Source organism: Falco biarmicus, chromosome 12, assembly GCF_023638135.1.
Source record: "Falco biarmicus isolate bFalBia1 chromosome 12, bFalBia1.pri, whole genome shotgun sequence".
Taxonomy (NCBI): Eukaryota; Metazoa; Chordata; class Aves; order Falconiformes; family Falconidae; genus Falco; species Falco biarmicus.
This window is the reverse complement of record NC_079299.1, coordinates 30,149,039-30,165,466: the sequence shown is the minus strand read 5'-3', so window position 1 is coordinate 30,165,466 and position 16,428 is coordinate 30,149,039. Positions and strand designations below refer to the sequence as shown.

At 42.5% G+C, this 16,428-nt stretch overlaps 1 long non-coding RNA gene across 13 annotated transcripts in view; it reads right to left on the bottom strand.

Annotated features, from left to right (window-relative positions):
• The window catches only part of LOC130157477 (uncharacterized), a 224,892-nt gene that overhangs the window by 37,932 nt on the left and 170,532 nt on the right, over positions 1 to 16,428 (bottom strand). For all 13 annotated transcript variants that reach the window (XR_008824896.1, XR_008824894.1, XR_008824900.1 and 10 more), the window contains one exon: positions 3,731 to 3,872. This is a non-coding gene — a long non-coding RNA (uncharacterized LOC130157477). The remainder of the gene's footprint in view (positions 1 to 3,730; positions 3,873 to 16,428) is intronic.

The following is a 16,428-nucleotide window of genomic DNA, read 5'->3' as shown; positions in this document are numbered from 1 at the left end:
TATCTTTTCATCCATGAATAAAATATTATTAAAAGATTGGTGGGAGCTCCATAATATCGATTGAGAAGAAAATCACATTCCAGGTTTGCCCACATTTTCTGCTAGGATTAATCACAGTGATTTTGCTCATGAGGTTCCTGTTACAGTAAGATACAGACACAGTGAACACCACCGACATCCCATAGCCTCATGGGGCAACTTTTCTGGTTGGCTTCTCGGGCATAGAGCCCCTTCCAGGTGGGTCTGAGCACTGATGAGGAAACACCAATCCCTACGTGAACGGGTGGTTTGAGTAAGTGAATGGTTTAGGTCTGAGAAAAGTAGCTGAAAAATCATCTCTCAGGACAGATTTAGAAAACAGCTGGATTAGAAAAGGATATGTTGAGATAAACAAGATGATCTTAGACACTCGCTAGATTTGCAGTGAAATTGTTGTTGTTGGATGGGAAACAACACTACTTCTGTTTTCAGTGTTTTCCTGAATCACCAATGAAAGGAAGGAGGATAGCCATTGCCTTCACAAATGAAAGTGTAATCTAAGTACCTTTTAAACACCCTTTTTGTTCTTCTTTTTTTTAATAAGAAATACACAGAGAAATAAGAAGCCAGTACTGGTTTTTTTTTCTTATTTGACAATTCCTCAATTCCTTGCCGTCCATTAAGTAAGTGCAATTGGAGTATATGTTGTAGACAAAGGGTGAATAGATCAACATTACAAGACCCCAGAGTTATGGAGAGCCTTATGCAAGAAAAAGCCTGACTCTAGAAGATGAAATTTCTGAAATAAAGGATTTTTCTCGCTGCTCTTGTATGGTGCAGTTTTATTCTTTTCTGAAAAACACAGAGTGGCAGCAGGGGAGTAACTTTCATGAAAAATAACGCTTTGTCTTGATCCAGACACTTGATATGAATTTGTGAAATATCAAAAGTGGTGCATGGGATTTAACACTAAATGCGTGTGTTGGAGAGAGACCCTGGCCACCTCACAGGCAGAGGCAAAACCACTGTCAGCTTTGGTGGGGGCAGGTGTAACACCCTCTCACTGCTGCAGCTGCTCGACCAGAAGTCAGAAACCACGGCTGAGATATACTCTGCCCAAAGCACTTGCGTAGCTCACTCAGTGTAAAAAGTGTAATCAGCATTTCAAGCAATACAAGCCCATTTGCTTGGCCAACCTTATTTAATATGAAGCATGTTTTATCTTGATTTAGGTTGTTGTTGTTCTTTAATTAAAGAAATTATGGGAGGTCATTCTCATTAGTTTAGAAGAGTCCTCACAGAAGGGGTTTGCACTGATTTAACCTCAGGGTAAGCTGGCACAACTTTTGCATGTAAATAGGATTTAACACTGGACACTTTGTGAATAATACAGCTCTTCACTTGTGACATTCAAGGAATACTTGGACTACTGAGTGGAATGAAAAGATAATGTTGATAAGCTGGGGTCTTACTGTGAAATTCATCAAATGATTTGCAGTGGCAGCCCAGAGCCACTGCACCAGCGGGTAAGGGACACCACAGGGCTTTCTGCTAGGGGTAGTCCAGGCAATACACCCCATGCCTGCATGATGACATGAAACAATATTGTACTCAAATCCCATCGCTCACATCTGGACAGGAGAGCTAGCTAAGAGGTGCAGAAATTGGGCAGCAAGAGTGGAAAGCAAAGTGTTGCCCTATTACACAAGGAAGTCATGCCTTGGGGCTGGAGCATGGCACAGGTGCATGGCAGCAGAGGGGCCACCACTGCCATGGAAAAGATCTGTCATGAAAAGAAAAAAGAAAGAAAAAAAAAAAAAGCAGCAGTATGATAAGTGCCAACTCTGAATGACGCTGTCTTTAATTGGTACCACCAGGGCTTTGGGCAGTCAGCACGCTTTTCATGTTTATAATAGAATCCCCAAATTTGACTGATCTGAAGGGCATCTGACTGTTTTACATTAATCACAAGCTATACAGCAGAGGCTGAGAGCAAGTGGGCAGATACCCTGGTGTAGTAGCACTAAGGAGCTCTCATTATAATCATCCTGCCAAATCAAAAGAAAAACCCTAAGGCTCCTAATAAAGGAGACCACTGGACTAAACAAATTGAACAAGTAGCTAGACATGCATGAGCTTAAAACTACTGGTGTCAATCAGATTTTTCTGAGCCACTCATTCTGCTCAGTACTCCAAAGCACATGCAGACAAAACACAGGCACAGGCTTCATGTACAAGCATCTACCCTAGCAAGGTGCATGCTGACCTATGGGTGCTAGTTCATACACCTAGTGCTGGGGAAACAGCTTCAGATGCAGTTTATAAAGGCACCTTCAAGAAATCATTATTATACCACTATCAAAATTGATAAAGCACTAAGTGAAATAGGCAGTGTGTAGGGGACATCTGCAAGCGCAAGAAGGATGCTGTATGAGCAGGCTTCTCAGCCTCGGTAGGGGGGGATGGCTACCTCCATTGATTCCAGTTCAGAAGATACAAAAGAAAGATTTTGGACCTCATAAATTTGAGTGTCTTTAGGTCAGGAAAAAGGTGCCCTGAAAGTCCCGTGCACTTCTCACCTTCCTGCAGCTGCTGGTGGAAGTTACTAGTTATATTCCCTACTGTAAGGAAAAAAAAATCTTAAAAGGGTGGTTGTCACGGTTTAACCCCAGCCAGCAACTAAGTACCACGCAGCTGCTCGCTCACTCCTCTTCCCCAGTGGGATGGGGAGGAGAATCGGAAAAAGGTAAAACCCGTGGGTTGAGAAAAGAAGAATTCAGTAACAGTAACTGAAATAAAGTAAAATATAATGCTAATACTGATACTAATAAATGCAATGAAAAGGGAGAAAACAAAAAGAGAAAGAGACGTAAAACTCAACCCCCGCCCCCCACCCGCTCCCAGAACCAAGTGATGCACAATACGGTTTTCACCCCGTGCTGACTGATGCCCAGCCAGTCCCTGAGCAGCGATCACCCACCCCAGCCAAACCCCCTCCGGGTTCTACACTGAGCATGTTGTTCTGTGGTATGGAAGGACTATCCCTTTGGCTAGTTTGGGTCAGCTGTCCTGGCTGTGTCCCCTCCCAGTTCTTGTACCCCTCCAGCCCTCTCGCTGGCAGGGTCTGAGAAACTGAAAAGTCCTTGACTTGGCATAAACATCACAGAGCAACAACTAAAAACCTCAGCGTGTTATCAACATTATTCTCATGCTAAACCCAAAACTGAACCAGCTACTAGGAAGAAAGTTAACTTTGTCCCAGCTGAAACCAGGACAGGTGGGTCATTGTCTTCTCAATAAAAAGCAGTTGGCACTAATGAAAGATCTCCAGAAATGGGAGGGAAAGAAAATTTTAAATTTAGAAGCAATATATTACATGTTACTGTTTTTAAGACAAATGATATCTAGATCCCATTACCTACCACTCCTTCTCAAAAGCCATCGGGCAGAAAACCAAGATTTTGATGTACTCCCTCGAAACTCAAAAATAATCTGTGCACAAGAATAAGTACTCAGGGAATAAAAAGGAAAAATATTTGGTTTAGAGCTGGAATCAGGGGAGATGGAAAAAGAAAGGTTTCTGTAGGGAACAGATGGACTAGTGACGATGCACCTGAGAAATTAGGTGAAGGCATCAAAGGAGCAGCTTTAGGGAAAGAAAATTCACTTTGAGCCTCTAGTGCATTTATCATTGTTGGAACTGATGGCTAAAACAATGCCAGCTTTTTAAGTATTGGGAAATTTTACCTACCAGCCTCGCTGCTAATTGTGAGGGCACTGGCTGCTGTCCCACTGTCACCATCTGAGTGGCTGCACCTCTGTATGGACATTGCAGTAGCTGTGGAGTAGGCAGAACTGGGGGTCCCTTTACCAGCATCCTGGTGCCTTGCAAACTGGAAGGTAACGTTTTAAGAGAGTATTATTATTTTTAAATGTAATATTTTTTTTAGTTCTTTCCTCTTTTTCCTTCTTTTTTCCTATTGTTTCTCTCTATTTTTTGTACTCCCCGCTGTAATAAACCAACATATAAATGTACTGGATAATTTCCACCTGGAATGTTGGAAGACAAATAGTACAAAAGATCATTTTGGTCATTTACCATATTGGCTTAGCATGGTAATACTATTGGGTCTTTTTTCATTTCTCATTTCAAAACTGTAAACAAATGTTGCAAGAACAGATCAGATACTCCCTACCTAAGACAGTGCCTTGTGCAATGAAAACATCAAATCAGGTTTTTGAAGACAAAAATGCCCCCCCCCCCTTTACTTTTTCATAGGAAAAAAAGCCCAGAATTTTGAATTAGCCCGAAATTCAAAACTGCATTTTTGCCAAGCAGCAAAACCAGAATTACCCTTAGACAAATTAAACCACAAACACATACACACACAGAGATGAGTAAAATGCACATTAAATATGAAAAAGTATTCCTTTCAGGCAGAAGATAAACAGCCCTACTACAAATTAGCTCTCGGCCCCGTCAGGTGTGAATCTCTCTTGTCAATACGTACCAAATTCCCTGAGATAGAACCACATGGTCATGAATTTTATTTCTCTCCTGCTTAATTCCTAGTACCACTCTCCCTTGTGGATTTACTCAGGGATGATTTACAGTGGGAAAGGTGACATTAAACACGTCATTGAGCATGCAAAGATGCTGCACTCAAAGCAGCATATGCTTGACTTTGTTAAAAGATGAATGCTGTCAACTCCACAGTGCCCACCAAGATCTGGCCTCCTTTTTCTTCCCAACAAACTTTGAGGAAGATGCAGACACGAGTCTTGACACTGAGAGAAATAAAAGTTAATGTATTCATGACATGATTTCACTTGCAGCCTGATTTAGCAATGTCTTGTCTAGTTTGGATCTGCTGTTGCTTTTCCTAATTTACTCATGGCACAAAGAAAATAAATAAATAAGTGCACTATAGTCTTATTTATCCTTCTTTGGACATTTCTTTACGAGGCAGATGGTCAATTAAGAGCACTAAACAATGACACTGTTTTCTCTGTAAACATTTTTTTCTAATAGCCTAACAAATGAGAATCTGTGATGCCATACTGCTGAATACCATCTTGACTTTCTAATTACAAAGAACTGTGTCTTGATAGTAACAATTACAGCTGTAACAATGATGCTGGTACTTGAACAATATAGTTGGAGGCAAAGTGCTTATCGGAATATTCACAAATAAAGGCTTACATTTATGCCAGAGCTGGAGATGGGAGGTTAAACAGTTGGGGGTGGGGAGGTGTAGAAGAAAGGTTGAAAACATTGGTTTAGTAGCTACAGATGTGAATTTGAATCCAATTACATGAAAAGCGGGGGGTGGGAGGGGTGGGGGAGGAGAATGAAAAGATGCTGTTTCCTTCTGTTTGGCTAATCAATAGGTTAAAGGGTTAGTAAAATTAACATGTTAATAACATTCATTTTGCTATTTATGTACCGGTCATAGTGTTTTCAAAGAATTATGTCTTGTGAGCAATACACATACTGTTATGCCTGCTTTTACCCTTTTTTGTCTGAAATGGTGAAATGATCAGTATTTTTTCCCCCAGTGTGATAGAGACCAGCTTCCCAAGTCTCTAATTTACTCTGCCTTTCTTATGTAACTTCTTAAATCTGACCATTCCAACGTTTGGGTTTTTATGCCTTCTTCTTCTAATTGAAAAGTTCCCTCTACCCCAAAGAAAAGGGGTAACACAGTTCCTGAGCTCACAACTTGTCCCCACCACTGCTGTCCCATGGAAGCATGTTGGTAAACTGCTGTTCGTGGGTGCCTTGTTGCCATCTCCCTTCCAAAGGAAACGGGATCCTTGGAGGAGGCTCAGATTCTTCCTCCTGTCCCCTCATTGATGGTCTTTCATCCCTGTCTGCACCACCAGTGCCACAGACTGCCCCCCGCCCCCCCCAGCCTTGGCACTACCCTGTCCCCGACGGCAGGATGGCTTTTGCCTCCTCCGCTCCTTCCCTCGCTCCCACTCCCACAGCTCTCCACCCACTCTCTGAGCCATAATTTAGCCCACACTTATTAATCAGTGCACATAATTTGTCTCTAATGCTGTCAATTTAAGACGGCAACCTGACTTCTTTTTGGAGGGGGCAGGGTCAACAATTTAATGAATCTCGTCTGCATTTTAATTCAGACCTAACAATCTGCCTCTGGCAGTTTTCTTAGAAAAGTGCAACGTTTTCCAGGATTTTCTTTCATCAAATCCAGCACAATGGGATGTTTACCTTCCTGCCTTGGATATGTTCAGCACAGGGTAAGTCACACACAGACCTACCTCAATCAAACTGGGACACAGACTAAATCTACCGCTTTAGCCTTTGAAGGGTTTTCCTGGGGACGTGTACAGCACAAAGAAAGAGAAACTTGGGGCTGTGCAGTCCCTTTTCTACACAGATCGGTGCACAGTTGTAGGCACAAAACTACAGACTTGCGTGACTCAATGCCCCTCATGAAATAACCCTTTCTTCACTAATGGTCAGAGTATCCAAGGCACAGCTCCAAAAGAGCTTGCTTTATTTACTCCTGCACTTTTCCTTTTGTCCTTTCTACAGTAAAGTCCAGCAGGAGGGGAAAAAAGTTACTTGCAGAAAAGAGAGGTGTGGAAAATTCAGTCCTACTGATGAAACAGCGTGGATGAGTTTATCTAATTGCCATGGCAGGAGTCTGGAGGCTGACTGAGCAGCTCAATGGATGTCCCTGGGTCAAAATAAATAAAATTCCCCAAACGAGACCCTCTCGATCACCATGTCAGATGTAAACGGAATAGACTTTGTTATTAGGAGCAATGTGACTTTGCCCAGGCGAGTGCCACACTGACAGTAGCTCCTTTCTGGATTTCAGTCAGCCGCTGTCACTTGCCTTGACAACACGGGAAGTTAATGTATTCACAGCATTACTGCACACGCATCTGCAATTCACAGCATATTGTATTGTTTACCCCTGCTCTTTTGTAGCAGTGCATGTAGTAATTTGCCTTCTAGCAGCAGAAAATTCCTCAACTTAAAATTTTACCCTCACTTTGTTTGCCCTTAATAGAAAAACAATCTTTCTACAGCCCCGCCAACCAACACAGCTACCGCACTCTGCAGCATCACAAATAGAAAAATGTCATATTTCACATTTTGATCAGAAGTGTCTTCAATATATTTTTATGCATATCCTTCATCTTTCCCTGCCACATGTTACTTTTTCCCCTTTAACAGCTGCTTAGCATATTTTACGCCTTCTGGACAGTTTCTAAGCAGTATAGGAAGGGGCATTCCTGCAACGTACCTGCGTACTTATAGTAATAGCAGAGGGGGTTTATGTCCTCAGTTATCTTCCATTGCGGGTCCTCCTGTCTGCCAGCACAACAGGGTGCTTCTGGGGTTTCTACTCTTTCACAGACCCACAGCAGCTCCAACCCAGCGGCTCTCCAAGTTTTTGGTGAACAGGTGAATTATCTGTCATTTACCTGATTTACCATTCAGATTATTTTCCCCTATTGCAAAGCTCTGTCAGATTCAGGTATCTGTCCCTGCCACATAGTACAAGGCAGCCCCATCTGCCACACCATTAATACCACTAAATCTACACCATTTTCAAGCCTATAAGCTCCAAGTCTGGTAATGAAATGAGACAGAACACCAAATCTCTGTATGCCAAAGTACTCCAAGTAAAGCATATTACTTCCTGATAGATAGATATGTTTCTCTAGGCACTGTAAAAAAAAAAAAAACAAACCAAACAAAAACCAACAAAAAAACCCCCAACAACAACAACAAAAACCCCACCAAAAAAACCCAAACCAAACATAAAAGATTGCTCTTACTCCAGGAATCTCTCCAACACTGGGGAGAAGTCACTAGAAAGATGCAATAGGAAATTCAGTAAATTCTCTCCGAGTTGCAGGTTTACGTTCAATAAACTAGTATTAATATCCTTTGCTTTAGCTAGTATAGTATCAGAGTGACACAATCCATGCAGAGTCACCTGAAGTGGGCCCTTGTTTTAAAAGAAGAGTACCTTTGTTGGAACCTGCTTTTTTGTTGTTGTTGGTTTTTTAAGACTTAGTAAACTTGTATGCTAAAACACAAAGTATGTTAAAAATATGATTGCCTGGTTCAACAGCTACCCTTCACAGAGTCAACATGTGTATGTCTCAGCACAAACTATTTTTATTCCAATTACATAGCTTTCTGAATGAGTTTATCAATTCAGAGCAAGTGTCGCTAACCGTCATTTCGGATACCTTGGCACAGCCTCCACTCATTTGGCTTCCAACTTTCTTCCAGACACCGTTTCCCAAAAATCAGAGTCCAGGTTGGTCAAAGTAACACACCACTCCGACAGCTGAAGGTCCTTCTGAAGCTCCATGTTGTGGGCTTCATCTCACATGGCTTCACCTGTGTGAAGTCCACCATTAACACAGTGGGCTGGGCAAATCCAGAGGAAGATTCATCCTGTCCAAAAATGCCTAAGATAGGTGAGATGATACATAGATAGATTTCATCTTCGGTAGATCTCCCTTTGGCAATGTCAAAGTGATTAAAGAAGCAGCTTAGCTTTTAGATGGCTAAAGTGGCATGAGATGAGCCTCACCCTTTCATGCTTATGGTCAAGAGTGTTTGGCATCAGCACAACCCCTAATGAATACTGGAGCCTGACAAGTCCATAACACGCTGCTTAGTTTAAATTCCTCTGTCTGGCCGCAAATGTCCAGTTTGCTAAAGCTTGAAAGTGAGACAAACTGTACAATAGATACTTCAAAAGAATAAAATTGCAAAGTGCCTAGGTAGCATTGTGGAGAAGGGAGTTTCAATTCAGAGAGCTTTCCAGATGAAACAGATGACTAAACCCTTACCGAAAAGATGAAAAGAGATTCCCTGCCCCGCCCCCTTTTTTTTTTTCTTTAAAGCAAGGGGGAAATAATATTGGGAATTTAGAAACATGAATTTTTAAAACCTAATAAGCTACACTAACAATCTACACAATTCCCTTGCCTTAAAATATTCATTTGGAAACACAAGATTTGTGATGGGGGCAGGCTGTGTAAACAGGTCTGAATTCTGTACGTGCAGGGGTCTCAGCAGTACCCCCCAAGGCCAGTGCTGTCCTCAGCCGTCCTTAGCTCAGCCCCGTCATGCTTTTCCACCTTCTGTCTCTACATGTTGGAAAATAACAGGCAATGAATTGCACAGTGCATCTATGAGGTAGGGGCTGCAAACTACCATTTTATATCTGTGGGGACTGTTGGGCAGAGAGGGAGAAGGAGCTGCGCAAGCAGTCTGGAGGACTGGGGTCCTCCAAGTGTGTCCTGAAAATGGGAAGTCTCAAGTCTTCCAGTGCTTCATGGCCCTGCCAAACACCCAAGTAGTTCTCTGGAAGCATTCCTGGGAGGAATGCATATCCCTGAGACCAACTTGCATCTAACAGAACGTTTAGACATTGATAAAGAGGCATATTCCTTGCATTTGTTTTTCTAGGCACCTGCAGCCACACCTTCTGTGTTGCTCACTATAGGACCATGATGTCTGCTTTACTGTTAGTGCAAAGCGACACTTAGAAACTCTTGGGGAAAAAAGGGCATTCACACATTTTAATGAGAACTCCAAGAAAAGGGAAGAAAAGCAACTCTTCAGTAGCTGCATAAATAGTTTTAGGCTCAATTTCCTTTCTTCCCCTTCTTGCCTCACTCTTGCCCTAGTACCAAATTTATGCAAAATTAACAAACACTTTTCTACTATCTTGCTTTAAGTTTCATGCTTTTGTCTTGTCTATTTTAGTTTATCACTTTTTTTTTTTTTTTTTTGGCAACCTTTTTGACCTAGCCCAATTCTGTTCTCTGTCTTCCTCCCTTTCCTTCTATTTTGGTTCATGTGACTAGACTCCAGACTTCTCCCTCTCACTCTCACACACACTGCTATTAAAATTAAATCCTTTTGTGTAATTCTCCATTTCATTACAGGTCTTCGAGTCACTCCTGAATCCCAAATCAGTCTTTGTAACTTTGAGTTCATTTGAAGGCAAACTTTCAGCACATGGTTTGCTTCAGGTAAGACTCCTCCTTATCCCACTAGTGCATAGTTCAGCTCAAAAGACTGCCACATAAAGCTATAGACCACCCACAAAATGACCATACAAAAGGAAGGTGCACGTTCCTTTCTTTTAACACAAAATGCATACAATATATACACTGCCATAAGAAATTTAGGCCTGACTGCCTAACAAACAGGTAGCCAACGGCACAAGTAGCTGGTGGTAAATGGGGCCCCTGAGAAATATTTTAACAGGGGAGACCATTTCCATGAAAGCACAAGTGGAGCTTGTGGACGCAGGAGCCAAACAGACCTCAGAAAGCTACTGAAAGCCAGGAGACATGGAAGCCATAAACCACAGGTCTCTTGTAAAAGCTACCCAATTCCCTGATCCCTCTGCTACCAATGTATTTTTGGCCATCCTAAAGATGTCAAATGTTCCCATGAACCTAAAAAGGATCTGTCTGATTGAGGAGAATCAGGCCTGAAGGAACTTGATGAAGAAATCAGTGATGTACCGCCTCCCTGCACCAGAAATCCTGCTTTCCATTTACCAAAGACAAAAAATGCTCAGATCTTTCTAAAAACATCACTGGCTCCCAATTACCAACTAAGTGATGCCTTCCACTTTGAAGGAAAGGAAGGTGACACTTCAACAGCTGGGTACTCTACCACGTACTTTTCATGCCTGGGCAAAGTTGTTGTAATGCACTGCAGTAGATGAGGCTTAGCTCATATTGAGTAGACCTTCTAACTAGTTAGCAAGAGTGAAAACCAGCACTTCTCACTAGTCTTCCGAGCCATCTCTAAGGCCCATTTATTTTCAGCACCAAGTCAATGCTTTAAGTCCCTAGCAGGCTGGAAAGTGGTAATAGAAGTCTCAGTTGATAAGTACATGACTAAGAGATTCAAGTGTATTCCTTTGGGACAACAAAGATAACAGTGCCCCGGGCAAAACTGTCAAGAGAAAGAGGGAAGGTTTTGAATGAGCTTCAAGAAAAAACAAAACAAAACAAAACACCACCACACTGAACTCACCAGTCCCCAAGTATTTAGAGTACCATGCAAGAATCACTTTTCTTCTTCTTTCTGAAAAAAAATCTTGGAATGAATGAAGGTGACATCATCACCATTGGTCTTACCACTATTAATAATAAGCACAGGTAAACATACAGAACAGGAGGAAGCTGTCAGAAGAGACGACAAAGGTGAGGCCCTTGACTCATAAAGTAAAGGTGGAATAAACAGGAGAGGAAAAGCAGACAAGAATTGTGGTGCTTGGATGCTCCCCACCTTACTATTTACAGTGCCCAGCTATCAGATGATGAAAGCATGAGCAGTAAGATATGTACCAAAGATGAAGATGTGATTAGTAATAGGATGTAGGACTTCCTCAATATGTTGAAAAATTGAAAGCCAGCCAGAAAATACATAGAGCACATTGGTAGAGCTTTCAGTGGGTAAAAAGAGAGAAAGAAACACATAAGGAAAGCTTCTGTTTTGGAGACAAAGACCAAAATTACACAACACACTTAAGGAGAGGTACTGGCATGGGTGCTTTCCCCTAACCCTAGCAAAGTACCTTCATTCTCATCAGCCTCTCCTGGACCCTGGTCCTACCTTCCCCCCTTGTGCCAGCCCAGGAAACCTCCTTAAAGACATGGGAAGCCAATATAACTCATTAACCCAGCAGAAATGTAACATGGAAAAGAATATGGATTTATATTTTCTGCTGGACCGGTGAGTTGTATGACCTTACTGTATGGTTGGACAAGCAACATGGTGGGTACACAGCACTGCAGGGAAGGAGGAGGCAATAAGTTTAACTGTCCTGAGCTGCAACAGTGCTCCCCCTAGCCTGGAGTTAGAGACAATGTGAGGACAAGGATCAGAAGAAGGGATTTGGAGGAAGTTAGCAGTGCAAAGCTCAGTGTAGGACTGCAAGGGGTAATGATACTGATTTAGGAATATTCAGCACAATGACACCTACTACAGCCTTTGGTGCAGAAAGGACCACTGACATACAGTCCCCTGGGGGAACAAAGACCTACATTTAGGGAGCTGCCACTAAAAAGCCTTCAGTACATGGGAGTGGAACAAATGTCCAGGTGAAACACTTTTCTGTAGCATGGCCCACAGGTGCAGGAGAGAAACCCATCAGGGAGCACGCAACCAAGGAGGCTTCTTAGCAAAGGAATAGGCAAATGCATACCCCAGCCCTGGGTGTGGAAAACCACTTTTTATTCAAGATCTGTTTGATGAAGCTGAGAAGGGGGAAGATTTCTAAGACACATGTTTTGCAAGAAAAAGTCATGACTACTGTCCTGAAAATAACAATTTTGAGGTGTGGGCTAAGTCCCACTTGATGCTAAAGCATGAGAAAAAAGAGTGACCAAATATAGCGGTGTCTTTCCTACACTGTGAATTTGTCACAGATGCCTTGACTTCCTTTGCTTCATGTGCTGTGATGCAGCAAAAGCTGGGAGCTTTGTAAAATGAAAACGTTGCAGAAGCTCTAGGTGCAAATGCAGCATGTGCAAAAGCCCTTTTATTCAAACTGTGCTACTTAACGAAGTGGTTTGTGAAGCCATTTTCAAGCCTTCAGCAATTTTCCCTGCTTGAAGAGATCATTTAGTATCTTCTTCATGGGCTGCTCATAGACTTTAAGCCTCAGAGTTCACCCCATGGTGTCACCTGAAAGGGCACTGCAGGCTGTGGATCACAAGTACAGCAGAACTGGAAAGTTCATTTCACATATTGTTTCAGCCCCAGTACTTAATTCTGGGAGGAGGTGATTTTGCATCAGAATGAGACATACTAGGTACAAACCACAGATTACTTTTCAGAGGAGTTAATCTTTCTATCCATTATCTAGAGTAATTCAAAAAGCACAAAAAATGGAACTGTTCTTGAAGAAAGAATTTGTGTTCAGGTAATTACAAGTAACAGACACATCTGGTTATCTTAATTGTTTGGGAATGTCTCAATTATCTAAGAATGTTTTCATAAGGACTCAGAGACAGTAAAACTTTCTCACGGCAGATTGCATTCACTGATGAGAGGAAATTCAGTCGATCTAACACACTGAAGCGTGCTTCGACCCAGAGAGCACTTTCAGTCCCGTTGCCAGTGGGCTTTATTTGCCTGTAAAGGACGACAGACTGAAGTGAGAAATGGGAATGTCCCACATAGCAGCAGCACACCTTTTCCCTGTTATCTGCGTTCTTCCAGCACTCTGCGAAAATGAAGTTTTTTTGTGTAGTGATGGTTCAGCCAGACAAATGACAGCAGTGATTTTTTAGACATCTGCCCCAAAGTGAGGTGAGTCAAGTAAAGGCTCTTGTCCTGTCGGAGGGCAGTGCAGGCATTTGCGGCTGGTCAGTGGCACCCCTTCCCTCGCAAAGACTTGAAGTGTCTGTTGCTCGAGGGGTGTTCATTGCAGAGCAGCCCATAAGTTTCTGCAAAGCTGAATTCACCTGCACAGGGTAGCAGCTGCTCATCACGGACCCACAGCCAAACTCCAGAGCCAAACCACAGAGAGGGGGACCATTCAAGCACCTAAGGTAGACCCCCACCCAGTGGTGCATGTAGTCTCCTCACATAGACTACAAAAATTGGGAATTACTTCTCCCAGCTCATAAACCTCCAAACTGCGTGTGTGCAGAGGGGTGGCAGGATAGGGACAGAGGGAAGGTTTGCACTGATGCCAAGGTGTGGTGTCTGTGCCCCACCAGATGAAGGGTTTCTTACATGTGTCTGTCCCATAATTCATCCAGCTCTTCCACCAGGGCCACAACCACCTGGGTCTAATGTTTTCTGATAAGGGCTGAAGAACCTCTCAGCTCCCAGCTTGCTTCTGCTTGTAGCCTAACTAGCACCTTTGTGTGGAAGACATGATTGGGGTGAAATCCTGTAACTGTAGCGAATGTACCCCTGTGGTTAATCAAACCAGCAAGGAAGGGTGTTGCTGGGGCTCTACACAAATCCCAATCAATATTATTTATCTGGCTGAATGTGCAAGCTGGCCATGTCCCCTCCACCTAATGCCCACTCCCATCCCCTCCACCCTGTGGGTATCAGCAGGAGGGAACCTGATGTATGCTGGTAATTATCTGCTGCTGAAAAGAAGTGCTATTTCTCTTATTTTTGTAATGCAGATCAATGCACATGTCACCACTGAAAAGCTATGTCATTTAGGATAGAGCATTAACTGCTAGGAATGGATTTTGAAGCTCCCCACTTGTGGGTGGAATATTTTCTGGAGGAGTTGAGCCTTTCAAATGCTGAATTTCATTTATCCCACTGCCTCTTTAAGAGTAGTCGGTGGAGGAGAGGGTGTTTGAGAAAGTGACAGCTCGTCATCTTCCCCAGCAAGCTGGAACTGGGGACAAAGTGGTGCTAGGGAAAGAAGGAAACTGGCACGGGCAGGTTAGTGGGGGACAGAGCAGGATTTGCTGGAGAAAAGCAACAGCCCTGCAGTGGGGTTGCAAGAAAGCAAACTCCAGAAGACAGAGTGCAATTTGTGGGGTTGAGAAGGAAGGGCGTGTGCCTGTGAGCAGAAACATAGTAAGGCACAAAGGGAATGAAAAAAAGGAAGGCTTGAAAAAGGGCAAAAGCTGGGTGCTTCACTAAGAAGGGTGCAAGTCTTGAAATCAACACACACACCCCCCTGTCAAAATCGCTACCTAGGAGCTGTGCTAGCATGGATTATCTAAAAAGGAGCCAGCTGATTTGCAGTGAGAGGGAAGAGTTTTCCAAGTTTCTTTCTACTCTGCACAGGAATGAAACAGATACTTGCTAAGAAAGAGGAAGCAAACTCTCCTAGTGGGCATCAGGCTCAGGTAAAGAGGAACACATAATGGTCACAACTGGGGTTCACTACGTTTACCAAGAAAAACCTCTAAATCTGTAAAAAGGGAAGCTATCAGTTTACAGTCATGTGAATTATGAACTCCACTCTTCCAACTGGGAATTTTTATTAGCTCTCCCTTACGCCTCCAGGATAATCTGGTCACCATCAAACGAGAAAACCATACAGTCCCCCTAAAGATTTTGGCAAAGCAATTACCCTACTGCTGCTATGGTACTGCTATTCTGCACCCAAAATAATTAATCGTTGCTTTGACGAATGTGCATCTACCCACACACGCTGCACACTTCACTCGGACATGCAGATGTATGCAGCCCACACTTAGGATGTTGACAAAAGTGGCTAAACCTGAGACACACTAAGCATTAATAAAACGTGACCCATACTGCTACGTACTTGCTATTTGCCATTGTTAAAACAGGCATTTGCCTTACTTTACAGATATGATTTTTAGAGTATATGTTCACTATATATGGCTCCTCTTTGAAAGTTCTGTTACTCTTTGGAATTGCTCAAAAATTTCAATATTCTTTTGAGTACTTGATATTTACAGTTTGATATTTAAAGTGTGCAATTTGTTATCTAAATTGCATAGCACATCCAGCTTCCAGACTGAATGACCTAACTTTTATGAACCTTTCCAGCTTTCACAGGCAAAGGTTTTATTTAGACACGAAACACCTTTCCATGATTGGACAAATATCAGCTACCTCTGAAAACCATTTCAAGAAGGGTTATAAACAAAGAGAAATAGAAATTATATTTAGAATTCCACAGACATGCAAATAGTTATTTCTTCATTCACCTACACCCCATATATAGTGCCCAGATTGTTTTTATTTTTTACTGATGTTGATTTTTTTATACTTAGCCAGAAGATAAGACACATTTTGTTTAGTTTGAAAGCCGATCAGATCCCTCGTTCATTTGAAAAGCTTATTTCTAAATAGTACTTGCAAATACATGATAAGCATAAATTTGGAAACTGCTGAAAAAACTAGTTCTATGTGTCATAACACAGGGTGTTGGGTTTTTGATGTGGTACTGAATCCTGATGAAAAGCCAAAGTCCTACCAAAAATCTACTCAGCGATGACCAACCAAAGGAGGATTGGAGAAGTGGAATTATTTCTGGACACATCCCATGTCCCTTTTCACTGGAGCAGACAAGTACATATGACCTCTTTGCAATGATTCAGGGTTTCAAAGCTGTCTCCTTAAGCCTCTTGATCACCACTTGCCCCTCCCCATTGACAAGCTGAGCACTTACAAGTTTTGAAGCCTCCTTGGCTTACTTTTAAATTTTCCTTTCCACATCTTATGCCAGCCGTTACCCAGAGGGAGAAAAAACCCCACCATATCCATCCTTCAAAAAGTCTAACTTTCATTCTGCTAGTTCTAATCCATTATCTAGGCCCACTAATGTGTACTACATCATCAGAGGAGCAACGCTCTGATGATGTAGTACAGCCCGTGTACATGTACATCATCAGAGTTATATCCTTCTGATCTGCCTGTGGGTTTAATAAGCATTCCAGATGGCTTGCTAT